Source organism: Mesoplodon mirus (assembly GCF_964341445.2).
Source record: "Mesoplodon mirus genome assembly, chromosome: 5".
Classification (NCBI taxonomy): Eukaryota; Metazoa; Chordata; class Mammalia; order Artiodactyla; family Ziphiidae; genus Mesoplodon; species Mesoplodon mirus.
In genome coordinates, this window is record NC_138980.1 from 135336827 (window position 1) to 135358114 (window position 21288).

The following is a 21288-nucleotide window of genomic DNA, read 5'->3' on the forward strand; positions in this document are numbered from 1 at the left end:
TCCTTACTGTTTTGTTAGTGGTAGGCTATGAACATATTCTTTCCTATCAGACACTTGAACAGACCTCCTCAAATTTTGTGCCATGTTCATTCGTTCATTCATTCATTCATTCATTTACTCTTCTTTTGCACCAGAGCAGAGTGCTGAAGTAACAAGCAGCCTCATTTAGATTGCCCCAGTCACAACCACTCCAGCTCCTGTGGTGTTTTCAAAAGAAGTATCTGGTCTTTTGTGATTCTCCCACCATTGTTCTTCCCTCTCTTCCTTTACCCAACTTCAATACCATTTGATTATTTTCAGTGCAAAAGCAGCCTCTCTTTGTGCTGCCTGCATCAACTAGATCCCCCTGTACATTTATACAACTTAATTTTACCTAGTTCTAAAAATAGCTATTGGGCACATATCATTTGTCAGAGCCAGTCTAATCTTTCCACAGTTAGCATCTCAGATTCCGGGTGGCCAAGATTTGTTTTCAAATATTTTTCTTTTCCTGATGACCTGGAAAATCCTTCCACAATTACAAAGTCCTATTTTCACTTTGAACAAATGACCATACAGTCAAATTCAAGATTTCATAGATGCTTAACCTGAAAGCAATGGAGGCGGAGTTTATGAAAGTATCTTTAACTCATTATCATTAGCTAATTCTCTTGACTTATGTTTACTCCCCTCAAGTTCTATAGGATGATAAGGTTTTTGTCCAAATCAGCATGCACATTTTTCTTGAGGTACTTTTCATGACTATTCCCCAAAACACATTGTTCAGAAAATCTGTAGTAAAGCATTACATTTATTACATTTGTAGTAAAGCATTACATTCTTATCTATAAGAATGAGTGATCACTTGTCCTCCTGATTCCATGGTGTGTAATGTATATTAAATACAAAAGTAGCTTTAAGAATATAGTATGCTTTTTTCAGAGGTCTCAAGCAAGGGCATGAACAAGGGCATGAGCCTATGCATCAAGAAGGATCCAGCTTTGTATATTTTTAAAGAGCTATTAGAGTAGCTGTAGTTCTTTCTGCTCCTTGATTAAATCTTGATTAAATCTTGATTAAAATCAGCACTGCAGTTGTAGGATGGGAAGCAGTCTTCTCCCTACTTTCCCTGTTGTAGGTAACATCACTTGATTGCTTGAGACAGTTAAAGGTGCTTTGGTAGTAAAAGGACAGCAAGATTAATAGGCAGGCATTTCCATAGTAACAGCAAAGCACTCTGGGAGACACAGCCACTTGGGGGTGGAGCTGCACATGCCAGGATTTCGGCTCCCATGGCAACAGCAGAGTGTGGAGTGGGGAACGAACACACTACAAAACTTAGCAAAGGTCCATTTAGAGAAGACAATGTATAATCAGAGTTGTCTATCTATTTTAAAATTCAAAGTTAAATAAATCAAATTTGAGACCACAAGCTGATGCAAAACATTTAAAATACACTGTACATCCACTGAAAATTTCTGAAGCATAAGCACAAATAGTTTAAGAACTACCCAATTGTGACAACTTGTTAGTTTAAAAAAATCCAATTACCAAGATTTTTGTCCCAGAGTAGTTGCAGAAAATTACACAATTAGAGCAATTTTTCTCAGCTGCTCCACTACAGAAAACGAAAGTAATTATACAAAAATAGTGTAAAATAGTGTTCACAACTGCAAGATAGATTTTTGCTTTCTTTAGAAGAAATTCTGTTTCTCTGTAGGTAACCATCTCAACCAAAAGTTGAAGAGAGACAGAAATAAAAAGAGAAAGGAGTAGCTAAAAGGAGAAGACCAGAGCAAAAGATGAGTGAAATACTATAAGACTCGGGGGAAGCTGAAAAGAATTCAGAAAGACCTAAGAACCCAGCGTTCCAATCAAAACAAGTTTAACACAAATCGTATTCTTCCTGCTTTTATTAACATCAGAATTAAAGTTTTTGAAGGTCTCCTTTGTGCTACACAAAATTACAGTGTATCAGGTGGCTCACCGTCCACTTAGGAATAGGCATTATTTTTTTAACCTGGCTTCTTGAGTCAAGTCTACACAGCCAGTGAAATAGAAGGTTGGAAATTATCTGGTGAAGTGGGGATGGGTTAGTTACTCCTCAAGGGCATTAAGGTAAATCTGTATGTTTATATCTTCTGTTTACTAAGAATACTTACTACCTGGAAGTATTTACTGAGATTTTACTCAGTGTTCACTATGAACTTGGAAAATAGATATTAATAAATCAACCAGTTTCCTGCTCTGGGTTGCCTATGCTGTAACTGTGCCTTGTGCCCAGTAGGATTTGGATGCCAAAATGTCATTTAAGCATATGAAGGATCTGGCTGCAGTGTCTCAGAGAAGTGTGATGCTTGTTTGGTAAACATCAGACATCCATATCCTACATCTGGAAAAGAAGGTTTACTACCAGGATCATCTATGGGATTGCTTGCCAAGTATCAGATTGAACTGATTACCCAGGATTTGGGGATTTGGGACTCGGAGCTGAGTCAGTCTCTCACTGGTGACTGAAGCTGTAAGATGTAAGACTTTTGCAGCTATTAGTGACCATGTTTTTTGTTATGTGGCTAAAGACTTAAGAGGGAAGAATAAAGGCACCAGAGAAAAGCAGAGACAAGAAGTAGAGACCTGATTTAGATGGTGTTCAAACCTCGCCTCCCCCCAGTCCAGTTGTTTCTAAAGTCCAGCACAATCTGTATTTCCTGTGACTTGATGTTATCTGCCCAGTAAAGTCTCCCACTTCCCTCTTTTTTTTTTTTTTTTGGCTCAGTCTATCTCAAGCTGGGTTTCTATCTCTTTCAACTCAGTCTTATCTAATTTAACAGCTGAACTCTATTAGTTACCTATTGCTGTGACCAGTTACCACAAATATAGTGCTTTAAAACAACATACGTTTATCATCTTACAGTTTCTGTGGGTCAGGAATCCAGGTACAGCTTTGCTGGTTTCTTTGCTCAGGGTCTCGCACAGTTGTAATCATGGTATTGGCTAGGGCTGAGTTCTTTTCTAGAACTCAGGGTCTTAAATGGTTGTTGGCAGCTTAGTGATTGTTGGCAGTTTTTGGTTCCTTGTGATTGTAGAACTGAGGCCGGGTTTTCTTGCTGATTGCCATCTGGGGCCATCTGAGCTCCCAGAGGCCACCTGCAGTTTCTTACCATGTGGCCCTCTCACAACGTGGCAGCTTACTTCTTCAAGTCCTGTAGGGGAATCTCTCAGAGGAAGATTGAGTCTTTTATAATGTAATCTACTGAAGGGAGTGGCTATCCCATCACCTTTACCATATTCTATTGATGAGAAGACATAGGTCTGCCTACAGGGGATTATGTAAGGGAATGACTCATGGTGGGGGGGATGACTTTAGGGTGTGTTTACCACAGAACTATTAATGTAGCTGATGATATATACAGGGATGATGGTACATGACTGAGATTGAGTGATAAGGCAATAAAGAAGTATTTTATAACAAGAATGGTTACGTTGATGTCTGACATTCTTCTAATCAACATATTGGCAAGAAACTTCAGATGGCTGCAATGTAGGAAAGAAAATCTGTCCAAATATAGAGAATTATAAATACATATGTCCATTCACTGAACACTGTGTCTGTGAGAATCACTATGTTGTTCAGTATATAATAGTAGTAGGTTATTCTTTTATATTGCTGTATAGTATTCTGTTGCATGGCTGTACCACACTTATCTATCTGTTCTACTGTTGATGGATGCTTACTTTGTTTCTAGTTTTTGGCTCTTATGAATACTGCTGCTGTGAATGCCTGTGTGTGTTTTGGTACACCTATGCATTTTTTCAATCTGATAATAAGTTATTTAAAAATCTATAGTAAACATAATGGTGAAATATCAAAAGCTTCTCTGAGATCAGAAATGAGATAAGGATATATAGTATCACTTCTTTTAGACATTTTACTAGAGATTCTAGTCAATACAAATGCCTGGAAAAAGATTTAAAGGTAAACTGATGAGAGGGAAAAAAAAACTATCATTTTCAAACTACATAATTTGTAAGCATAAAAACAGATAAACTTACAATTAATAAGTGTATTTACTAAGATCAATATATACAAGTTATATATATGTAGTATATATGCTGGCAACAATTAATTTTAATTAAAAATTATATAATTTATACTAAAATACAAATATTAAATGCTAGAAATGAGTCAAATAAAGGATATAAGATTTCTACACAGATAAAAACTACTAAATATACTGAGATAAACTAAATAAGACCTATATAAATTCAGAGATATGCCATCTTTGTGGGTTTGAAGAATCAATATTGGTAAGATATCAGCTCTCACTATATTGACCTACAGATCCAGTACAAGCCCTATCAGAATCCTGGGATGTTTGGTTTGAAGAACTTGACAAAGTGATTCTAAAGTTTATATGAAAATCCAAAGAGTCAAGAATAGCAAAGACATACTTGACACTACACAAAGTTGGAGGACATGTACTATTAGATGTCAAGACATATTATGAAACAGTAATTAAGTGTGGTAATGGCATGAGGATGGACACATAGACCAAAAGAAGAGAATATAGAGCTCAGAAATATACCACATACAGTCACCTGATTTAAAACAAAGGTATCACTGCAATTCAGGGGAAGAAAAGAATGTCTTAGCAATAAAGGATGTTGAGGAAGTGGATGTTCGTGAGGGGAAAATATGAAAATTGACCTCTTCCTCATACAGTGCACAGAAATTTGAGGGGAATCACAGATTTGAAAGCTTAACAATTAAGCTTTTTTTTTTTTTTTTTGCGGTATGCGGGCCTCTCACTGTTGTGGCCTCTCCCGTTGCAGAGCACAGGCTCCGGACGCACAGGCTCAGCGGCCATGGCTCATGGGCCTAGCCGCTCCGCGGCATGTGGGATCTTCCCGGACTGGGACATAAACCCGTGTCCCCTGCATTGGCAGGCGGACTCTCAACCACTGCGCCACCAGGGAAGCCCAACAATTAAGCTTTTATAAGAACACGTAGGAGAACATGGTCTTAGGGGTAGGCAAAGATTTCTTAGAATAAAATGCATTAATAAAAGAAAAACATGGGTAAATTGGATTTCATTAATGTTTTATTAAAACATTAAAATAAGTTCATTAAGAACTTATGTTCATCAAAAGGCATCTTGGAAACACAAAAAAGCAAACCAAAGAATATAAGAAGATAACTGAAATACATATATACAACAAATGACTTGTTTCTAGAATATAAAAAGAGCTCTTACAAATAAATGAGGAAAAGACAGGTAATCCAATAGGAAAATGAGAAAGGACTTGAATAGGCACTTCATAAAAGAGATACCTAAATGGCTAATGAGATATGAAAAGGTGCTTAATGTTACAAATTTAAAAAGTGTTTAACATAATTACAAATGAAAAACATAAAACTACTACACATTCATCAGAAATGCTAAAACAAAGCAAAACGAACTAATAAGCAGGGAAAAGAACCACTGACAGTCGAAGTATTGTTGAGGCTGTAGAGCAACTGGAACTTTTATACACTGCTCGTGGGAGTGTAAAGTGGCACACACACTTGGAAATCTACTGAGCAGTATTTAATAAAATTGCACATACACATACCCAATGACATACCCAATGACCCAGAAATTTCATGCATAGGAATAAATAATAAAATACATACATATGCATACTGAAGTATTTTGAATTAAACTGATTGTTTTTACCCATCAAATGGATCATCCATTTGATGATCCATTTCTTGTCAATAGACAAGAACTAATACACAGTTCTTGTCTATTGGAGGTTGTGCCATTGGAACGGTTCCAAGTAATAAAAGGAACGAGTGCAGGAAGTGCTGTCCTCTCCAGGTACTACTGAGACTCCCCAGGGATGCTCTCATATTCCAGTGAGGAGCTCTGGCTGTTGCACGGCACAGTCTAGGGGAGCTGCAACTCCATAGCGTTAGGAGCTACAGTACCACAGGGTGCTTCTCTGGGGCTAGATACACCTCTGCCCCATTACTTGGATGTTACCATTGCTGCCAGCTGGACACCACTGGAGCTGGAAATCTGCATGTCTTTGGAAACGGATTTCACTTGCTATGTCTCAAGGCTGATGGTTCTTACTGCTTTATTTGCAAACTGGGAAGAAAAATATTCCCTATGTACTATGCTCAGTTGTAGGAAATCCCACATCAAGGCTTCTTGAATCCCCCAAATTTTAGGGATTAATATAATAGTTCTGTAAACTTACAGCCCCTTTCTGACGGTGTGCATCCAAGCCTCCAGGTGAGCTGGAGTGGGCTCCTGTATCAGCCATTGTGCTTTCTTGGAAGTGCCACTCACGGTTGGCAATCAGGAGCTATTGCTGAGTCTAACTTTGCTTCTTCCCCCATGGTAAAGTCTCTCAGGACAGTTCCTTTCTCCTGGTCTTCACTGGAATAGCCCAGACACATTTATATGAGTCTGATCTGCAATGATGGACTGGGTCAAGTCTTTTTTTCAATGGAGTCTCCTTAGCAACTCTATGAATCAGGAGATGTGTATAGGTATGCCTATAATATTGAAAAATTTACATCATTCAAAGGTTAAAAGTAGATAATTTTGCTACAGAACACACCATGTTTTCTATAGAATGTAACCTCTGCCTAATTGACTTCTGGCCACGAAACACACACCATTAGCAGAACCAGGCCCTGGAAAGAAATAATCCACCTTAGTTATTCCAAGTGGGTGTGTGTTGATAGTGGTGGATAAATCCACTTAGTTTAGTGCCTGTTGCTTGCCAATGATTCTGAATAATCTGAGTGAAACTGCACATGTCAGATTGGGACTTGAACCCAGGTGTGTCTCAGATTGGGACTTGAACCCACAATCTGTGTCTTAGGAGGAGACTTGAACCACCCAATCTCCCAGCTGAAATTGCACACCTGGTCTCAAGACTTAATGAAGCTCAGGTTCTCTATGTCTCAGCACAGAAGGAATTCAGCAAGAGGCAAAGTGATAGGCAAAGAAGTAGATTTATTGATAAAAGATGCTTGTGAAGGATATAAGCCGGCAGGCAAGAGGGCTCTGCCCCAAGAACTAAGTTGGAAAGCAGGTTTATTTAGAGAGATACACATTCCACAGACAGAACTTGGTCTGTCTCAGAAAGTGAGAGTGTGCCCAAATATGGGGTGGTTAGTTTTTATGGGCTGGGTAATTCCATAGGCTAACGAGTGGGAGGATTATTCCAACTATTTTGGGGATGGAGCAGGGATTTCCAGGAATTGGACCCCACTTTTTGGCCTTTTATGGTCGGCCTCAGAACTGTCAGGGTGCCTGTGGGTGTGTCGTTTAGATGCTAATGTATTACAATGAGCGTATAATGAGGCTCAGGGTCTAGTGGAAGTGAAATCTTCTGCCATCTTAGGTTTAATCGGTCCTAACCAGTTTTTGTAGTATCCACAACAGATTATCATTCTTTTAAAGGTTGTGCCCTGCTCCCTTTCTCCTGTTTCATGAGGAATAAAGAAGTAGGAGAGGTAGATCAAGAGCCAAAGTATTACCACTATTACTGATAGAAATCAGAGGCGAGAGTGACTTTATTACCAGACCAGTTTCATTTTGCTCAACCTCCAGCAAGTCAAAACGCTGAGATGCTGAGATTTGCAGCAAAGAGAGGGTTTACTCACAAGATGCTGTGGTTTACAGCAAAGAGGGTTTGTTTACTCACAAGACACTGAGGTCTGTAGCAAAGAGAAGGTTTATTCACAAATCAGCCAAGTGAGGAGATGGAAAAACAATTTTCAGATATACTTCCCCAAAAGCAAAGGCCTGGGGGTATTTATGGGGTAAGGGGGAACTTGGGGTACTTATGGGAAAACAAAGCAGTGGGGTGGTTTGAAGCATGGGGAAAGGTGATTGGAAAAAGGTGCGGTAATTGGGTAATTGTTCAGCTGCAGGTGCAACTAAGCTTATAGGCCTTTGCTAATTCAAAAATTGAGGTGTTTAGCAGGATCTAGGGTGGAGTTTTTGGCCCTCTGACATCATAAGGTCACCTAGCGGGCACTTGCGCATGCTCAGTTGGAGGGTTGGTGATCCTATCCAGTCTTAACCAGCTCGGCTCGAACTAGACACAGCTAACTCCAAGTTCCTGGAAAACAACTCGGGCAAACATATTGTTTAGGCTACGAGCAACTGGGAGGACAGGCAAGTCTTTTGTAGCAATAATTAAAACAACCTTGATGAGTGAAGGCAGATGGAATAGATTTGACTGATTGCCCACAGTTTCAACTTTATGTCTGTTAGACAAGGCTGATAGGTAGATTTCTCCACGCAGTCACTGGAACCCTGGGTTGGGGCAGACTAAAGGGAGGAATGGCATTGCTGAATGAAGCATGCCTGGCTTTCCTTCCAAATGGGTCACCCCATGAAGTACTGCCCCCCGCCGACCCCAACTAGGTGGTGTGAATGAAGGGCCATGGAGAGCCTGGTGTGTGTTTAGGAAGAACCCCTCCTCGTGGATCCTGGGAGGGGAAATAGCCTTTTCGTCTAAAACTCACCTGCGGGTTTGAGGCTGGCAGGGTTGTTATTAGCCTGTCCTGCTTCCAGTTGTGTATGCTCATGTTTGCTTTTCTACGTTATTGGCAGCTTCCTAGATTCAGTTCCCTATTCAGGGCCTGAGCAGTTCATTCTCTTCCTTCATAATCATGAAGTGCTCAGTTGTTTTAAATGTGTTTTGACGCTGGTAGACAACATCTTCCCCTCCAAATATTTTCTACCTCAGTGACTCTAGGGAGAAAACTTCCCATTTAGGACCGAGCTCCACAGTGGAGGATGTAGTGAAGTGGATTAGCAAGAAACCCGCAGGGCTCTAAGTAACTACACTCCACTTCAAAGGCCATTTGCCCACTAAGCCCTCCTTTTGCTCATGGCCTTGTATCTAAAGATTATGCTCCCTTAGAATATTCTGACGTGGCTACTGAAGAATCTTGTGAAGTCAAGACACAAAGAACCATTCTGTTCTCAGAAATGCCTACATTTATACTACTGAGAGTCTCGCACTTATATCTCCGGCTCGCTATCCTGCTGATTTCAATCTGGTGGGACTGCCACATGTCTTTGTGCTCTGTACCGCACATGTGCATATGGTGCATGCTAAATATAAATGCTGTTTGGCAGGATCCCTTTTTCTCTTCCTTTGTTTCTGAAAATGTAGTGAAGAAAATGTGTAATGTGTGTCCTCTCCAAAATGAGAGACTTTCAGGAAGTAGAATTATCTTGACAACAAGCCATTACATTTTACATATCGTTTCAGCATGCGGCAGTAGTGGCAGCAGTGACTGTCCACTGCTTTGTTTGGTCAGATTGGGCTGCTGAGGGTCAAACTGACTCTCTCTTTGACAGAGTTTAGGCAGCTTCCTGCCTTGCTGGACCGTTTGTCCGAGCTTCCAGCGGCTGGTTTCCAGATCCCTCTACTCGTGTACTAGTCAGATTAGGTCAGTTTAGGCTGTAATAACAAACAACCCAATATATATTTATTTCTTAATCATGCCGGGTGTCCAGTGTCAGTTGGCAGAGGGTCTCTGCTCATTGCAGTCACCCAGGGTCAAGCTGATGGAGGTTTTGTCTTGAAATGTGTCCCCACTATCACTGCAGTCATGGGGCAGTAACGTGGCAAGTCATATTCTGGCTGTAAGAGCTTCTTCTGGAAGTGTCACTTCTCTCACTTTATTGGACAGAGCAAGTTCCATGCTAAGCCTGACTTCAGCAAAGAGCAGGGAAGTATATCCCACAGGCCCCTGAAAGGCAGAGAGCTATAGTATTTTGCTACTGGCACTGATGACCACTACATCTCCTGCCAGAAATATGAAAAGAGTGGACAGTTACAGTTGTTGAGGTGCCTAGGAACTTTCTGGCTGCACCAGTGGCGCTGTTGAGGGAAGAGAGAAAGACACCACAGGGCTAAGGCTATTCTATAAAGGTGTCTCATAGAAACAGCGTAAAACAGTGCTTAGGTATTTGAAGAAGTATCATAGCTTAAAGAAATTTGCATTAGGCATAGAAAGGTGAAAGAAACAGAGGCACGCTCCACTTTCAGTTTCTGGAGTCAGGCTGAAGCCACACACACACAGTGTCACATCCAGAATGGAAGAAATGTGAAAACTGGAAAAATGTTGCTGGAGACTTTCAGGGGCTGACCTGCCTCCTGCTCCTTCGGCCAGGCTTCCCGGCATCCCTGTGGGCTCTGCTCCTGCCGGTCAAGCCTGCTCTGACTTCTTTTGCTGCTGACGGGGACCTCCACAAAGCTGTGATTGCAGGGAATGTGGTTTGTTAGCTCGTAAGGACTGTGGAAAGTCCCAGAGCCACTTAGCAGGTGAGGAATCGTGACTGTGTCTATGCCAACTTCGAGGGCCTAACATCTCTGGACCGATTGCAGTGAGCATAGGAAAAACCTGAAGGAGGATTTCGGATTCAGACAGCAGTCAAGAGGGCTGTGGCTAGTGACTCTGATGATAGCTGGCAGGGGGATGCTTGCGGGCAGCAGCCGGCTGGTTCCTTCTCATCGCCCGCCCCAGACAGGTCACTTCATGTATCAACGGAGGAGAGCTGAAGAGAAGAGCAGTGGGCTCTCGAGAGAAACCGAGGAGAGGTAGCAAGACTGAGTCCAGGACTGCTTGGCGTGACTTGCATCTCAGCAATTTTTAGCAGGACTCTGCTAATGAATGTGGAACCGAGGGACTGGCAGCTCCATTTTCTCTGGTATTAACATTTTTTTACTTTATTTTAATGAGGAAAATGAGATTCTTCTCAGTTTCCTATCACTGAACCCGGTTTGGGAGGGTATGACATTTAACAACAGTGCTTTGAAAAATATTAAGCATTGTACAAATACAAGGAATTGTTGCTGTTATTAATCTGATGAAATGCACATGCAGCTTCGAATCAGCCTTAATATTGAGGGGATATTTAAAGGATTAGGAGGGACTCTGTAACTACTGAGTAGCAAGTCAGGGTGGCCTTCGTAAGAAGGGCCAGCTAATCTGGCCATATTAAATCCATTTTTAGAAGCCAAATACCCAAACTCTGAGTCAATAAACGGCAAACGCAGACATAGACCATATAACTTGATCATCTCACATCACATGCAACACTCTCATAAATTATAAAATATGTCAGGCGATTAATTCTAATTTGAGGCCGTAACTTGATTATCTTCTGGGTGAAAAGAGGAAATGGCTTTGGGCAGGAGAAGTGGTTCCAGATTTCTCAATATGTAGGTGTAGCCAAACTGAAGTTGGAGGGTGGAACTGCTGTTATATGGTGGACTTGGGGATGACTCCAGATAATTCAGGAGAAAAAGATGTAGGTGTCCTTAAATCAGCCTCCAAAGGCTTTGAGAAACTGCAGTTAGGCCTTACTAATTTGTATGATTTGGGAGTTAAGGTTAGTAAGAACTAGTGAAAACTTGAATTACAGCCGCTTTGAAAGACATCCACTTGTGGTTTTTTTTTTGTTTGTTTTTGTTTTTTTGTGTGTGTGTGGTACGTGGGCCTCTCACTGTTGTGGCCTCTCCTGTTGCGGAGCACAGGCTCCGGACGCGCAGGCTCAGCGGCCATGACTCACGGGCTCAGCCGCTCCGCGGCATGTGGGATCCTCCCGGACCGGGGCACGAACCCGTATCCCCTGCATCGGCAGGCGGACTCTCAACCACTGCGCCACCAGGGAAGCCTGTGTTGTTTTTTAAGTATAAAGAAATGGAAGTCTAATGGGTAGGAAAGTGGGGCCGAATACATGTCCATCCGAGCCTGCTCAGTTATTCTAATTGTTGTCTGCATGCGAACGGTACTACTTTAAAGCAGTTCATTCTTATAACAGGTCTACTGTTTGCCTTTCATTTTTAAAAAATATTAATTCATTTAGAAAGTCCTTTTTATTGTTCAGAAGAAAATTTCAGCCATATTGAGGAGGATATACCCCTAATTTTTGCTGTGCTTATACAGATAGGAGCCATCAGGAGGCCAAAACATCTGTCTGCACTGTCCCCAGAGTCCTACTTTTCTCACTGTTCCACGTGCACCAGGCAGAGGCTGCACAGCCTTTGGAGGAATTCAACTCTATCCACTATTCTGGATAATAAAGCTAGATATTGATTTGCTAAACAAATACCTCATAACTATCGAAATCTTTTATATACCGTACATTGCTTCCTCACCTGATGAGTCAATCAGCAGTTGCAGTTCTAGGCGACAAGGTTGAGTAGATAACGCTCTCATTGATATAATCCTTATCCTCTCAGTTTCAGCCGCCCTGCTTGGCCCTTCATTCCCCTCTGCAGTCTCTCTACTTTCTCTCAAGCAAGTGTACAGCAAGACTTCAAGCCCACCAAGGGCATAGCTTGTGAGTGTTTATTCATCTCTGTAATCACATGGTCCTGTATGTAGAGTGTCTGGGACATAGTAATGCCTCAGGACATGATCACTGCAAGAGTGAATCAGTGCATCTGTTAGCTAGTAGGGCTGATAAATTCACATTAAGTGGTAAATACTGATACTAGATTTCATGTGTTGACCATTATAATAGGCAGTAATCCTTAAATTCATAGGATTGAGTTCTGTTTTGGATTTTAGACCCTGGAACAGAAAGGTGAATACCTTCACCCTGAGTGGGTGATTGAGAACTCTGCTCACCTGGGTACAGGCTTTCTCTAAAAATAACATTATAGCAGGAAATACTGCTGCTAGTTATTAATGTTACCGAGCAAGGGCTGTGTTCCTGTGCATAGAAAGCTAAACTCTGACAGTGGGTGTTTGCAGCAAAGTAAGGGGTTTATATGCAGGGTGCCAAGCAAGGAGAATGGGCGGCTCATGCCCAAAAGACCTGGACTCCGTGATGGATTTTTAGGCAAGGGTTTTTAAAGACAGTGCTAGGGGAGAGGGTCGTATGCTGCTTGATCAGCTCGTGGACCTCTTCTCATTGGTGGGTGATGAGGTAACAGAGTGATGTTTCTGGAATTTCAACCTTCTGGTTCCAACCAGCCTGGGGTTCACATGCTTGTGCTCAGCTTGTAGTCAACACCTTCCACCTGGGTGGGGGTTTTAGTTTTTACAGAACAGCTCAAAGATATGCATCAACTCAAAGATGTGTATCAGGTTGTTATGTATATTCCTTCAGGAGTAAATAGGAGCCCTGTGACTCTATTGTCCTAATCATTAACTGCTTGAGTCTGCTCTTTGGAACTCGGGGAAGGCCAAGGAGAGTGAAGCCTTTTTTTCCCCTACAGACAAGAAACGGGGGACACAGAGGGGATTTTGTACCTAGGACGGCCCCACAGGGTCCTGCTTGGTTTCAACCCCCCTTTTCTTTGATACTGGTCAATCCTAAGGGGAACAGTGGTGGGACAGGAAAGGGATAGGAAGGGTTTAGATAGAGAGATTAATCGTAAACTCAGCGGGGGAATTCAGTTTTAGGGGGACTAAGTTTCAATAAGCACCTACTGTGTGCCAAATAGTAATGTACCAAAATTTATTTTATGTTGTCATCACAGTAGCTACTTGAAGTGGTCATTATCTTTCTCTTCTAAATGGGGAAATGTATGCTGCGGAAAGCCAGGTACTTGCCCAAGGCCACACAATGAATCAGTGGGGTTTAAACAACCAGGTTCTGACTGGTTCTAAATCAACGTTCTTTCCACATCACTACTGGACCTATCCTTTCTATAATTGGAACTTAACAACAAGCAATAAATGTTTGTTAAAATGAGCACAGCTTTAGCCTGTTCCATTTGAGATCCCAAGTGGAATTCCAAATATTCTAATTCCACGATAATCATTATCATCAACAACTACTGTCTATTGGAGCACCTGTTACAAGCAAGGCAGTGAGCTCTTCTAAATCAAGCTGGTGTTCATGCTGACATCATAACACACTGCTGTCCTGGAAATCTGGATTCCATGTAATTTCTTTATCTGTAAATTCTGTTCATTAAGTGTATAATACTTTTCATATGAATAGATTCCAAAATCAGAAACCAATTCTTTTTCAGCCCACATTCAGATGTGGTTATTGTAGCCATACACCATGGTTCTTGCTATCAAAGAATTCATAGTTCACTTAGAGACACAGTATTTATGTTTGTAGATAAATAGACACAAAGTAAATGCATTTATGACATATCCAAATTAGGGGTGCAAACAATAAATAACATCAGAGTTTAGCAAACGGAGTGCTTAATGGACTAGAGGGATCAGAGAGGGTTTTCATGGTGGGAATGCCACTGAGCTGGGTCTGCAAGGTGGGAACACTTGAAGGAATGTTGGAAAAGGGGAGAGTGATGCTAGGGATGCAGGTATAACAAAAGACAACGAGCATTTCCTTGTTCCAACATCTGTATTCACTGGATTCACTGGACAGTTTCTACATAATTTTGGCTTCAGACTGGACCACAAAGGGCTTTTTTAAAAAAATAAATAAATTTATTTATTTATTTTTTTTGTCTGCATTGGGTCTTGGTTGCTGCGCGCGGGCTTTCTCTAGTTGCGACGAATGGGGACTTCTCATTGCGCTGGCTTCTTTTGTTGTGGAGCTTGGGCTCTAGCCACGCGGACTTCAGTAGTTGTGAAGTAGTAGTTCTTCGCAGGCTCTAGAGTGCAGGCTCGGTAGTTGTGGCTCATGGGCTTAGTTGCTCCGTGGCATATGGGGTCTTCCCAGACGAGGGCTCAAACGTGTGTCCCCTACATTGGCAGGCAGATTCTTTTTTTTTTTTTTTTTAATTAATTAATTAATTTTTTTGCGGTACGTGGGCCTCTCACTGTTGTGGCCTCTCCCATTGCGGAGCACAGGCTCCGGATGCGCAGGCCCAGCGGCCATGGCTCACAGGCCCAGCCGCTTCGCGGCACGTGGGATCCTCCTGGACCGGGGCCCGAACCTGCGTCCCCTGCATCGGCAGGCGGACTCCCAACCACTGCGCCATCAGGGACGCCCCCGGCAGGCAGATTCTTTTTTTTTTTTTTTTTTTTTTGCTGTACGCGGGCCTCTCACTGCTGTGGCCTCTCCCGTTGCGGAGCACAGGCTCCGGACACACAGGCTCCGCGGCCATGGCTCGCGGGCCCAGCCGCTCCGCGGCACGTGGGATCCTCCGGGATCGGGGCACGAACCCGTGTCCCCTGCATCGGCAGGCGGACTCTCAACCACTGCGCCACCAGGGAAGCCCGGCAGGCAGATTCTTAACCACTGCGCTACCAGGACAGTCCACAGAGGGCTTTTATATGGTGATCCTTGGTGCCTCAAATTCCCTTTGATGTTAAATATTTACACTTGTATATTTGATTTATAAAAAGGAAATAGTTTTTTCTCAGTTGGTGGAATACACAATTGCAGGAGATTGGAGAAGTAAATGCTACAGCTAGCTGGATCAGAGGGCTGGATAGAATTTTCACTAATAATAAATTAGCAAGAATACATCAGTATAAAGAGAATTAAAGGTCATTCTTTAAGCTGAAACTGTTATGAGAATGTACTTTATGATCAGTTTTCTAGCTATCCAAGTATCTGGACTATTCACCAAAATGTTGGTATTTTCTTTTTAAAAGAATTGCCTCTGTACTCCATTTTGCTATGGCTGTGGGGACCTGGCCTGAAATGAGTGTATTATAGTGGCTCTCCCAGGTTTTTTATTCTGTTTTAAATGAAGTACCTTCTATTGGGCAGGATAATACAGGGTACCATGTGTTTGGCTATTGATAATAGAGGCGTTTTCCTGGGAGTTCCAGAACCTATTATTTGAGTCCAGCATTTCTGAATGTTTGCTCCATAGAGCATTAATCTCACAATATATGTCACAACAAATGGGTTCCATGCTCAATTAAGTTTGGGAAATGTCACTTATAAATTTGCAATGCACGGTAGCATATGCACAGACTCTGGTAAGTCCTGTTGCAGAAAAACCTCTTAAACTTTGATTAACTCAGTGTTTCTTAAAGTTACTTGACCACAAGCAATCCCTATTTCCTCCTCCACTTTTTCCCCCACCGAAGATGCCTGTTAGACTCAAGAATTAGGACTCAGGGGACTTCCCTGGTGGCGCAGTAGTTAAGAATCTGCCTGCCAGTGCAGGGCACACGGGTTTGAGCCCTGGTCCAGGAAGATCCCACATGCCACAGAGCAACTAAACCCGTGTGCTGCAGCTACACAGCCTGTGCTCTAGAGCCCACGAGCCACAAATGTTGAGCCCGTGTGCCACAACTACTGAAGCCCTCGTGCCTAGAGCCTGTGTTCCACAACAAGAGAAGCCACCACAATGAGAAGCCTGTGCACTGCAATGAAGAGTAGCCCCTGCTCGCTGCAACTAGAGAAAGCCCACATGCCGCAACGAAGACCTAATACAGGCAAAAAGAAAAAAAAAGACTCAGGAAGATGGGAGCCACACTAGCTATTTTAAAGGAGAAAATGTAGTATAAGACATTGGCACTAGGTGTTGCAGTACTGAAAAAAACATGACAGAGAACACTAATATATCTCAGAGATAATAACTGCAAGAAGGGAAGAGGTTAGAATTGTCATAACCTAGAAATTTGAAGGAGGGATGCAGCAGAGTGGGGACTGCACCTCTGAGGAGGGGGCATCACCCAACTGCTGCTTTAGTTCAGGACCTGGAAGGCAGAGCTCCCCATATCCAGGGGCTCAGCCAAAGGGGCTTTAGTAAGCTGGGGTTCTACTGCTGTTGCTGATGAGCACAGTGTGATGAGGTTGGTTCTGAAAGTGTGAAAAGAAGCTTAACAAGGAAAACCATTGCTAGAACCAACTTCTGCCTGGGGTGAAGGGTCATAGATGGAGCAAGCCAACAGGGACAACAGCAGACAAACAGGAATGAACAGGTCCCTTCCCCCTCCTCCTGATTTCCAATTTCTCCATTGGCAGGATCTAATATAGAGCCAGCTGACAAAGAAGCAATGTGGCTTAGAGTCCCCACCCCAGTATAGAAAACTGAGTGTGAAACTCAAATAATAATAGCAGTAATACATAAAATATTACATATTATATAGAATTATATGATGGCTTAGTAATTTAGCTATTCACTGTCTACATACATCCTCCTATACATATTTGAGCTCTTGTACTTTTTCCTGTCAAGAGGCAACTATACTTCCTATGAATAAAGATGTTCCTATTCTCCCCAAAACAGATGCTAGAAGTCCTGTCAGTCATTGTCTCCACCTCTGGGAAATGTTAATTTTCCTCAAATTCAGTCATGGACCCATCAGAATATTTTGTAACTAAAGAGTAAATTATAAAGTTATTAAACACCAATAATATTTGTATAAAATCATAAGAAAAAGAAGTAGAAGGGGAAAAAATAAATTTGTTTAGAAACATTAAAAATTTGCTGGAAAATTTGTTAGGCAATATTATATTTTTAACTACAACTGCTTACTTCTTTCAAGGTTAACTTAGATATCAAGCTTCTAGATCTTACTTGAGCCCAGTTATTTGTATGATGGAGTAAAGTAGAGAGCTGCCAATTCCCCAGTGGATTTAAGCTGTGTAGATAACCAGTATACAAAATTTATTTAGGCAACACTTTTTTGCCTCATCCTAATTACAGTTATTTTAGCTAGAAATTTCCTCTTGTTAATTAAATGCATTTAAAATCTAGTATTGGCCAGAGTACCTCACAGTTATACGCTTTCTCATTAATGATTGATCCTGAACCCCAAACTAGAGATTTCCACTGGTGGCACTACTGATACTATTGATACGGAGAACCCTGACAACAGACTTTGCACAATGGCAGCTGTTGCCCTGATTTGGGTGTCATAATGTTGTTTCTTACATCGGCAGCAGCTTTCAAAAACGTGAAACATGACCTTTGCAAGCACACCCTAGGTTCCCACAGCATTCTAACTTTATCTGGGGGACTAGCAGGTGCCTCAGCTTCTTTAGTTTGCAGGCCAGCAACCAAGGAAGTAAGGAGAAAAGATATAATGAGATGGTAGAACTTGGTTTTAGTACCTCACCTGAGAGAATGGTGCTGCCTTTTAAAATTGATCTCAAAGATTGTAGATTGTACAGAGCCCCCTTTCTTAATACACACAGGATAAATAGCACACAGCTCTGTGTCGGCAGTTTCAAGGGTCACAAATCCTAGTCTTTGGGACCTACATAGTGTCTTTTGGAGACAGATGTAAAGTTTTAGGTACAGTCAGGTAAAGTCATCGGTTATATGAATTTCCTGTCAGGAGCTTTAGGTTCCAAAACAACAATGGCTTTTAGATCTTTTGGATAAGACTGTGGTGCAAACAAAACAAAACAAAACAAAACAAACAGACCAAAACAAAAAAATTACTAGGGTGGTGGAGCCTCTAAAATGAGCACTTTATCTGAAAGGTTCTCTGATAGTGTAGACCCACATAACAGCTGAAATGAATGAGTTTTTAGGAAGGGAGGCAAGAGGACATAGGTGATTGAATACACGTAGAAGCTGGATCTGACTTAGTGCTTTACCCATCAGTTGGTTCAGAATTTTTGGAGCTGGATTTTTAATTACTTTCCCCTGGATTGGGAAGTCCTAATCTGAGTTTAGAGGCCTCATATTCTGGGGAAATTTCTAGCTCTTTTCTTCCAGTGTAACCTCAGGTCACTTGATCTTCCCTGGCTTAGATCAATACCCACTGAGGACCCAACTTGAGGGACCAGTGCTTGGGGTGGCTCATTGTCCACAGGGGTAGTGTGTCCACAGCCTGAAGTAATCTGTCTCCTAACTCATGCTTGAGTCTCACAGAGCTGGGGGTTGATTGCTTAGTAAATAGCCATTGTAGCATGTGTTTTAGCCTCTAGCCTCAGGATTCTGTTTCTGTCACTTTAGACTCTAGTGCAGGGATTGCATGTGTCAGATCCAGTACCCCTTGTAAAAAGTCTGGAATGAAATTAAACCTGAGTTAGGGATGGAGTATTTAGCATTGTGCCTGCCACACAATAGGTGCTTGCTTAATAAGTATTGCTACTGCAGGGCACAGATTAGCTGTGATAAATGGCTAACAATCTAGAATAATCAGAAAGATCTGCAACCCACCAGACTCTTGTCATAGTTCATAGCTGGTGGCCAGGGTGTTGTTTGAACATCCAGAGTTGGACAGAAGTTCTGAATCACAGGTCCCTTTCAGCTTTCCTACCATTGATTGTTCGTAGTGAGTTCTTATCATCATTGAGCCACTTTCTCAGCCACCACACCAAAGTGTTTTTGGTCCTCTCATATTTTTTTTATGTTCTTGGAGATTTCAGGCTGGCAGAACAAATTGGAGAGAGAAAGTGTAAGCTGATTTTTTTGAAACTGGGATCTCTCATTTTGAGAACTATTTCAGGCTTAATTCTTCAATCATAAGTCTCTTCGGAGGTACTCAGTACTTTGGGCTTGTTCATAAAAGAAACATATTGAAAGAAATGACCTACCCACCTGTGCTCATTCAGCTCACGAGTCTCTGTTTTTCTCTGCTTTTTTTTAAACCTTTTTTCACAGCCATTGAATTAACAATGTATTGGGCACCCACTGGCCCTGTGCCTAGCCCTATGCTGGATATTGGAAATACAGTGATGAACAGGACAAAGTCCTTACCTAGTTGAGAGAAACAGACAATGGATGGCCATACATAGTGGTGAGGAATATAAAGTAAATCAACAGGGTGAGGTGACAGAGAGTGATTGTTGGGGATGTGCACGACTTCTGATACAGTGACAGGAAAAAATTCTGAGGAGGTAAAACCTGAGGTGAGATCTGGAGCTTGTGAAGGAACCAGCCATGTGAGGATCAGCAGGTGAAAGCTCCTGCCAGAAGGTAACAAATGCAAAGTCTCCTCCCACTCAACAGACTCCTCGACACATATAAGAAGCTCTTCTATAAGCCCATGTGAGAAGGACGGACGGGAGAAGGCTGGGAAATATCCTTTGGTCACCTGCAAATCCCCACAGATGTAACTGGTGCTTCTTACTAATAGATGTGCTTCAAGTGCTCCATATACAGGCTGGGGACTGGATGATTTCCTTGAAATTTCCCCCCATAGTCAAATTTTTCAAGAACTAAATATAACAAATTGGTAATCTACCCACACATGTTCTTTTGTAGCATCCAAGGACACTACCATAGCATGATGGATAATATTATGAGCTGTCTCTGTTATGTGATGAGTTGTGTTATAAAAATGAAGCAAAGTTTCATCTTGGTGAAATGCTTAGCAGAGGGAGCAGTATTTCCAGTCTGACTATTTAGGTCATTTTTTTCCACCTGTTTTTCAGCTCTGTTTTTTGCTTCTTGCACAGGTAAGTACAGACAACATATTCTCTTAGAAAGAACATGGATCCCTGCTTGCTTATTACTGCTATGTAAGAGGGAAGGTTGGAGGGGAAGGTGTTCTGACAGCCATTTCTTAATCTTGGCACGCAGGCTAATGTGAGGGACAGATACTTATGGGGTATTCTGTGGCTGGTGGAAAGGGATCCAGCAACAGCCACCTTTCCCTTGGCCCCCATCTCCACGCCATGAGGTCTCAAAGACATAGATACAAAAGCCAGGTAAATGCATGATCTTTGTTACTCTTAAGGTGTTCAACCAAAACTGTTATGGTCTCCTGGAGACCTAGACTCAACCACGTGGTAGCCTCTTGCTTCTCATTGCACTTTATTTCTATTCAGCTGTGACAGAGCTATATTTCTAGTCCATTTGCTAAGGCTGGAGGCAGGCTTTTTTTGGTTTAGAACATGTCACGTAGGCTGTGGTGGTCTCCTTGGGGCTCTCTTCCTCAGGCCCAAACCCAAGCCTGTGTAGCTTTTACTCTGTTTGTGAGAAAGGTCCAAGCATTGGGGAAAGAGGACGTATTTCTACCTAAGGGCCGGTGTAGAGCTAGTCTAATTTGCTCAGCCCGTGCCTCTTCAGGTGGATGACTCCCAGGGGGCGGAGCTTTGCCAGAAGAGGTAGATTCACCCCAATGCTAATTCAGTTTGAGCTTCAGTTGCTTGAGCTTTTTCTAAATAAATATTCACTTTCATGTCTAATTTCAAATTTGAAATTCTTTATTCTTTTTCTTGGAGTGCTCCCCAAATTGTGTAAGATTTAGGTCCCACAAAGCTGGCGCCTGCTCCTGGATACTGGTGGGGCTGCCACAGGAAGCCACTGAGGGCCAGCCCTTTGAAAACATGCAGGAACTGAGAGGAAGAGTGTCTATGGATATAAAATTAAAATACTTGCAATGCCAAGGCCAGGGTCTAGTCAGTCCTACTGTAGGGTCCTTTAAAAAGCACAGCATAAGGAAGGGTGACTAGTTGCAAAAATAGAATAGAGAACTTC